We start from the raw sequence: 7,637 nt of genomic DNA, 5'->3' as shown, positions 1-7,637 counted from the left end.
ATCTCCAGAAATGTGATAATTCATTAAATTATGTAGTACATTTATTCTATATCTCAGTCCCTTCCTTTTAAATAAGTTGCTAATCATGCAAAATAATAACATAAATCTTATTCATGTTTAAGATATCTACAGTGCTGAGATAATGGTGGAGAGTAATGTCACACTGGATGCCCAGACTGTCCTGTCAGCTATCAATTCAACAAGCCTCTCACTGATGAGCGGACAAACAGTACAAATCACAAACACTGAACTGGTAGCAGGTATGTTTCTGGAACACTTTCTTGAACACTTTCTTGAATTTGTTAAGTTTTAACAAAAACATTTAAAATGATGTAATCTAACCTAATAAAAAGAATCATTATTTTGGCATAAACCTATATTTGCCCATTCTGTCTTGACTATTATGAATAAATCTTAAGTGAACTGAATTCAGGCACTGACTACTTAAACATTATCTTAAACATGACAGAGCTGTAGTAATATTTACTGCAATTTCTCTGTGACTGATTTTTTTCTTACAAAAGCCAAAGCTATTGGACTGGACTCTGTGTTAACAAAAACAAAATACTACTGATGGTCATTGTGTTTCTGCTAAGCTCATATAAAATTACTAATTTATATTGATGAATAAATATGAAGCTAAATATGTTTACATTTTGTACTGTGAAAGAATTCAGGTGTCTTTATTTTACAACAGTGTCGTTCAAATCCGAATAATGCTGTGCCAATTTAGTTCTGATTAACCAGAGTGGCCCTAACTCTCAAAAACAAGACACAGAAAAATGCAAATGTTTCCTTTGTTTTTGACTTTTATTTTTTCTAGAGTGCCTCATTGTTGGAACTGACACCAACTGCAACTGTTCTACAAATTATCTTTGGAGCAATGAAGTGTGCTACAACTACAACTGCTGTGGGGATGCTACTTGCACACAAAATGTATCCTACATCACACCCCTCTGTTCTCCTAAAGTTCAAGGTAGGTCTCCTGATGATGTTTAATTCTCTTTTTTTTTCTGTTTTTTTTCTTATAGTCATTATTATTGTTGATTATTTTTAGTATTCTGTTGATTAATGATATGAAATAAGGGTCACTACAACTATATGTTTTTACTGTATGCAAATGTTATTATAAATGTTGAAAACACTAAGTACACTAAGTACTTTTTTTGCAAGTAAACAATATTGTTTGTTGCAAAAATAACAATAATCAGGGCTCTAGACTAATTTTTGCCACAGTTGCTCTGGTGCGCCCAACTATTTTTGGGGTGCACCAGCACAAAAGATAGGTGCACCAAATTTTTCAACCGCATCACTTAACAATGCAGTTTTACATGTACACTTTTTTTTTAGGGGGAATGCTGTCCATACAGACAATATTAATATGTAAATGATTAACTAACAGTCTTGTCAATACAAAGTTCTTTATTTGGAGCACATTTCTACAAGAAAGATAAGTTCCTGAAAAAGTGCTTGTGCTTAAAGTGGTTTGGCACTCTTTGGCAATATTGTAGACAATGTTAAACTTAATCATGATCTCGGCCTCCTCTGACAACCTGTTTGCCGCTGCCTGCTGCTGAAAGACAGTGGGGAGAGGGGACACTTGGGCAGTGCATTTATTGCAGCATATATGTGTTTCTGGATACACTGTGCTTTTTCAGCGTTCAAAGATTGATGGCTCCGTGTCAGAGCACTGGCTATGAATTTCAGATGGATCAGGCCTTAAAAAAAAAGTTATCAATAGTTCTTTTCATCTTTTCTTATTGCCCACAGCTACATCCACTTCTGTCGGGCCTAGGCTACCCACTAGGGCTGGGTATCATCACTGATTTCTGTAATCCATTTGATTCGATACAGTTTTGCCTCAGATAGTCAGAAATATTATAATTCAGATCATTTATCAGTACCGATACATGTGAGACTTCATCAGAGTTGTGATCATCACAGCAGATGCCTTTGTGTCAAAGTAACTGAGGATAAAACACAGAAAAACACGGAGGAGATTTTCTCGGCCTGGTCTTTTATAGCAGATAAACTTAAAAATATTCTGCAATTTTGCATAATTTTAAAAGTTTTAATTTCTTCAGTATTGAACAGCAGAAATTAGACTTTCTTGTCCGAGGTCATTAAGTTAAAAAAAAAAAATAAGACAGCGGCCAACAGCGCTGTAAACAACGGTGAACTGGTGGGTAATAAGCAAATGAATAATGCAGAAAATAGAGATTTGAGGCGGAAACTGTTCTTGAAGTACACACACAGAGAGAGAGAGAGCTGTGCATGAAGTTTGAGTTTATTGTGGTGGAAGCAAAGAGCAAAAGTAAGAGTGAATTCATGATGATGTTTATCAAATGTGAGCGTGGTTTGGATCTTCTTTTGCTGCTGGTTCAGTGAATTTTGGTTGGAGAGAGACAAAACCTGCAGCTCAGAATCTAGCGCAAAAGAGCGTAAACACAAAGCACGGACCCGCCAACGCATCAATCTGTGAGTTGTCGGCTTTCAGCCCCAACGGCGTGTCCGTGTATGGGCCTTCAGGTGAGCCAAGAAAGAAAAGCTGATTCTGATGCGTCGGGTCCGCACTCTGTGTTTACATCTTTGTGTGGAATCCGTTTATCTGCTCTCATTTGCTGTTTAGTCGTTGTTGTAATAGTTTTGTGAGCTTTAACCTGAGATTCTGGCGTTTCTGGCAAAATACATTTATATTTAAAAAGTCGATTCAGGATTTAATGAATCGATACCACTTTATTCAAGCTACTCACCTCTCTCTATCCACTTGCACTTTCAAACATACACAAGAAGGACCACAGGAATATCTGGACCATGGCCAATCAGAGAGGTCCCGCCCTGATTATTTCTGATTGGTTTAGACCACGATATGGGCATAATGTGTGTCTGTTGTTGACCACACGGAGACTTTCAGAGTTGCGGAGACTTTTTTTTTTCTTTACTCGAACAGCTGGTCGCACCAGTGCGACCTAAGATTTTTTTAGTTGCACCATTGAGAAATTGGGTTGCATTTGCGACCAAATTAGTCGCACTCTAGAGCCCTGATAATCAACATGTCTTTGGTCAAATTTGCCAACAAAATCAGCTTAAGGAGTCTTGGTCCTGTTTATTGATTCTGGGATTTCTACATGTTTGTGTGTCAAGTGCCTTCATTGTTACTATATTGTTTTTAATTTCCAAAATAATGCCATGACAAACAAAGCGCATGTTAAGAGTAAATAAATAAATAACAACACAAACACTGAGGTAATAAAAATTAAACTACCTGTAAAACTTTAACAATTAAAAACTAAATTAAATTTAGATAACTAACTTAGATTCTAAGTGAAACTAAACTGATCTTGAAAAAAGAAATAAAAAAGAAATAAAAGAAAAACAGAGAACTACAGTAACTCTGGTGTATAAATCTGCTGAATACAGCTATATCATGGTTAGATTTGAACCTTTGCTTTTCACTCTTCTTCTTTTTCCCCATGTTGATATGTATGCTTGTGTCTGACAACCAAAAAAAAAAGAAATAACTAACTATAATATTTACTATGAACACAGTTTTCATCAATGGATCAGTACAGACTGCAGCATGGGATCAAACCAAAAACACAACGGTATGTCTCATCCTCACATTTCACTATTCTATAACTAAACTATAAATATAAATATGTTTTCCGTTGTCACATAGGACAAACATATCAATGATTTCATGCTTTTTCTTTTCTTAGCTTCAAAGCCAATTTCAAAAACTGAATGCTATTCAGTATGTGAACGTTACTGGTCCAAGGTATTGTACTTTATAAAGAAATATGTTATAAAGTCAGTGTTTTGTCTTTTGTTTTGTTTTTCAAAACAACACCACTTCTAATCGTGACACCACTTGGTTTATTATAGGTGAGTTTTTGTGATGACAATGATACTTAACAAAGGCTACTGCCACTGAATCAGTGTCAGCCAGTGTCTTCAGGGCTGTTTCGGAGACATGAGCTTTAATGCTGATTGATGCATGGAAACACTGAAACAGTGGCAAATAACTCTTAAGTAAAATTCTGACTTATTAACTATTTCAATAACTCTGCACAGCTGATGACAAATGCCTAGTGCCATTCCCTGGCAATAGAGGGACAGCAATTGAAAACTGCACTGGTTTCATTTAATGGAGAACAAAAGGCTTAAAGTGAAAGATACTTTTTTTTGGAGACACTGCAATATGTAATATAATGGAAGTTTGGTAAACAATGGGAATCAAGCATGTACACTTTTAGAGACTGACAAGCATTACCTTTTAGTGCAAAACATATGCACAACAGATAAAATGTACTGCTTCTAATGTTAAATGTTCTCTGTAACAAATATTTTTCCATCATTCTCTACAGAATCATCTCCATATCCACTCAAGTGCTAAGCGTTGCTGACTTTCAGGTAGCTGTTAGTGTCAGAGTGCTAACTTCTAAACTTCAAGAAATAGTCACTTTTCTTGAAACTCAGCTTTCAGCTACTATATTTTGTGGACACTCTAGGTTAGTAAAATCCATGTTTTACTATTCTTTCATTTGACTATGTACTAATTCTTGTAAGACTCATCACAGCTTGATCTTCTACTCTATATCTATTGCTCTGTACCCTATTTGACAAATTTGGAATTTTTTTTTTAGATCCATAGCTTTGTTTGACTTTAAAAATTTAGATTTTTATCAGTTTTATTAAGTATCCTTCTTACTCTTGTCTGCAGTATGCATTATGAGTATTGTGAGTTTTGTTACATGTTACCCCATATTTCTACACAATTATTCAGATATGACAAAATAATTGAGCAGTACGGTTCAGAATGTGGCTTGTGTTTCCCAACAATGCAATAGTCTTAGCTATTTTGGGCTATTTTATATGTCTAAAATGAGCCTTCCAGCTCCCAAACTTGACACCCAAAATGTTGTTTTCATATACAGTACCATTTCTATGCATACATCCTCAATAATACTGGATTAGTTAATTTTCATTTTCCAGATTTTCAAATTTAATGACATGCAGGTTGATCTGTATTCATCTATTTCCATAAATTGTTGCCTCTTAAGTAGCTCATCACCCTCTTCAGTCCAAACTCTCTGATACCACACTTTTTCCAGTTTGTTTAATAATATATTGTGACTAGTGCTGTCAAAATTAACACGTTAACACAAATTAATTCACCATCACGGTCAATGCGATTAAAATTTTTAACTCAATTAATACATCTGGAGTGCAGAATGAGTCAAAATCCCTGAAATGTCTTTGCACATGCGCAAATGGGCAGTTGATCAGGTAGTGATGGGCAGCTGAACCAATCAACTCAATTTGGGAGATGATAAATGCACAATGGCCCTCTCGATGGGATGCGCTTTACATAGCTTTGGTTCCTCATTTCAAGGGCGTGAAGTGCCTCCCCAACAGTGACAGAGAGAGTGGATAAATGTTTACAGAGTTTTTTTTTAACATGAATGTTCAAGATGTTCAATAAACATGTTAAGTGCGTATATTTTCCTTTTTTCTCGAGTCTGTTCGGTCAAACAAAGTGAAATGCACGAATAATATAGAATAAATAGAATATATTATAGAATAAAATGAATGATATTCATTTGTGATTAATCAAAAATTAATCCACAGTAACCCTGTGATGAATCTGATTAAACATTTTAATTGTTTGACAGCACTAATATATATTATATATTAAGCGTACACTTACCTATTAGTATATAGGTTTTTAAAAAGTTGTATTTCACATGAGAGAACCTGCGCTAAAAGATTGAAGAAAACTATTCAAATTCTCTTTGAATTTAAGCACACATTCTTTGTGTTTATTCTGCATTTACTTCATTATATTGCATAAATGTCAATTACAAGCTTAAATATAAAGCTGAAAAAATGTAATTGCAACCAGGCTATTGATCAAATTATGATCAATGGTGTCAAAAAGCCTTTAGAGGTCTAGAGCTATTCCAGCTGCACACCTTTAACTGTCTATAAAATGTTTGAGTTCTTCAGTTAATTCAAGTAATGTCAAATATGTTAATCTGTCTTATATGTGGAAAACAGCATAAAACACTGTGTTATAAAACAAAATGCACACTTATATTTAGCCATACCAATTTAGCTGAAATAACATGTTTATCCTGCATAGGATTAATCCTGTAGAATAAGTGTTTTGCACTGACTCTGTATCTAATTTTACCTACACATACATATTAAATTAGCAGACCATATTCCCATAACTTTTCATCAAGACAAATCACTTTTAGTTTAAATGGTTATTAAAATTATTCTGACTATTCAGTATGAATCAAATAAATGTTCCAAAACAATGTTGTTGGACAGATAAATCTAAAGTGACCTTTTTAGGCTTTTCATGATTTCTATTTCCATCTATTATCTTGACACAGGAATGGTCATTGTAGAGGCCCCAGGGACTAAAGTTTGCTATCAGTCCACGCCGCAACTTGCATGCAAACTTGAGGAGCCCACAGGCAGCGCAGGCTGGAATATGACCACACAGACTCAGCGCTTTGAGCTCAACAATGGCAGTGTGGTCCAGCTGAATCAGACATGTGCCACATCCATTTACCAATCTTGTATTGGTGTTACACTCAAAGTGGTGACAGGCATTTGGGAAGGCAAGTGTTTATGCGTTTTGCTTGATTAAAAAATTAAGAAATTAAAGAATTAAGAAATTAAAAATCCTCTCTGCTAAGAAATCAATATACAAAGTACTCCATTAGAAACTCATACTAATAAGCTGGTATGGTGAATGGGTATGATGGACTTCCTCAAAGAGGTTTAAATCTTGGTGTGGTTTAGCAAGATGGTACAACAGGGATTTGAACTGTTAACTCTGCTGTGGAAAGGTTCAAACCAGAACATTCTGGCAAACAAAATCTGAAATCTGAAAAAAAAAAAACTTGCGTTGCAATGTTTTTCAAGTGTATTGTTTTCTACTCTTGGCACTGTTCCCACTATGGTCAGTACTACAGAAATTGATCGCACATCTCCTGCCATTTCCTGCATGCGTTGTTAACTGAAATGTCACTTAATGTGTTTAAGTCCAACCCCTAATTCAGTTGTAACTATCATATGTTCCCTGCAGGCACATATGAGTGTGGATTCTGATTGGTTCAATCAGGCACACAGGCAGGACTTTTCTGAGTGTGGCCTCCTGCCCTGACACTATTACCATGAGTACCATGCCTCTTACTATGGACTGTTCAAAGAGTCCGCCAGTGTAAACATCACTGCCAGTGTCATAATCCCAGCAAGCAGTAAGAGCTATGACATTTCGGTAGGAGCTACAATGGTTCGTGACAAACTACACAGCCGTACAAAACACAAGTAAGATAAACATACATTTTTATCCTTGAATCTTTGGTATTCCAACTAAAACGAAAACATCATTTTGTTCTGTTTTAAAGATGTCATAACATAATTCACATTATTCAAAATGCAAATTTAATGTAGACTTTACTGCACAAAATCTTAATACACAAAAAAACAGTAACAATTTTAATCTTCTGTTACAGCTTCAAGGGTTACGTTAACTACACGTTCACTCCTACCATCCCCTGCACAAAGGAAGTGGAACTTATGTTAACATCACTTTTAAAAATGATGTGAATCAAATG

At 35.2% G+C, this 7,637-nt stretch overlaps 1 long non-coding RNA gene across 1 annotated transcript; it reads left to right on the top strand.

The window, feature by feature from the left end:
- Positions 1-219: 219 nt before the first annotated feature.
- On the top strand, positions 220-4,396 carry LOC120436762. The gene is made up of 5 exons (XR_005610589.1): positions 220-260; positions 824-976; positions 3,550-3,605; positions 3,720-3,778; positions 4,368-4,396. It is a non-coding gene; the product is annotated as an uncharacterized LOC120436762 (long non-coding RNA).
- Positions 4,397-7,637: the final 3,241 nt, after the last annotated feature.

This window comes from Oreochromis aureus, unplaced genomic scaffold (assembly GCF_013358895.1).
Source record: "Oreochromis aureus strain Israel breed Guangdong unplaced genomic scaffold, ZZ_aureus HiC_scaffold_153, whole genome shotgun sequence".
Classification (NCBI taxonomy): domain Eukaryota; kingdom Metazoa; phylum Chordata; class Actinopteri; order Cichliformes; family Cichlidae; genus Oreochromis; species Oreochromis aureus.
Note: the sequence above shows the minus strand (reverse complement) of the source record. Positions and strands in the feature narration are given on the sequence as shown.